The sequence below is a fragment of the Arachis duranensis genome, chromosome 4 (assembly GCF_000817695.3).
Source record: "Arachis duranensis cultivar V14167 chromosome 4, aradu.V14167.gnm2.J7QH, whole genome shotgun sequence".
NCBI lineage: Eukaryota > Viridiplantae > Streptophyta > Magnoliopsida > Fabales > Fabaceae > Arachis > Arachis duranensis.
Genome location: NC_029775.3, coordinates 77,047,366 through 77,047,887, shown reverse-complemented (window position 1 = coordinate 77,047,887; position 522 = coordinate 77,047,366). Strand labels below are relative to the sequence as shown.

The following is a 522-nucleotide window of genomic DNA, read 5'->3' as shown; positions in this document are numbered from 1 at the left end:
TTCTTGCAAATCTGTGACACTGTCAAGACTAATGGGGTTGACGCTGAGGTCTACAGACTTATGCTATTCCCTTTTGCTGTAAGAGACAGAGCTAGAACATGGTTGGATTCTCAACCTAAAGAAAGACTGAACTCTTGGGAAAAGCTAGTTAATGCCTTCTTGGCAAAGTTCTTTCCACCTCAAAAATTGAGTAAGCTTAGAGTGGAAGTCCAAACCTTCAGACAGAAGGAAGGAGAATTCCTCTATGAAGCTTGGGAAAGATACAAACAATTGATCAGAAAGTGTCCTTCTGATATGCTTTCTGAATGGAGCATCATAGGTATTTTCTATGATGGTCTCTCTGAACTATCCAAGATGTCTTTGGATAGCTCTGCAGGAGGATCTCTTCATTTGAAGAAGACGCCTACTGAAGCTCAAGAACTGATTGAAATGGTTGCAAATAACCAATTCATGTACACTTCTGAAAGGAATCCTGTAAACAATGGGACGAATCAAAAGAAAGGAGTTCTTGAGATTGACACT

The 522-nt window shown here is 40.0% G+C and overlaps 1 non-coding gene across 1 annotated transcript; it reads right to left on the bottom strand.

Moving 5' to 3' along the window:
- Positions 1–192: 192 nt before the first annotated feature.
- Positions 193–300, bottom strand: LOC127747120 (small nucleolar RNA R71). Its single transcript, XR_008008924.1, has one exon. It is a non-coding gene; the product is annotated as a small nucleolar RNA R71 (small nucleolar RNA).
- Between the last annotated feature and the right edge of the window lie 222 nt (positions 301–522).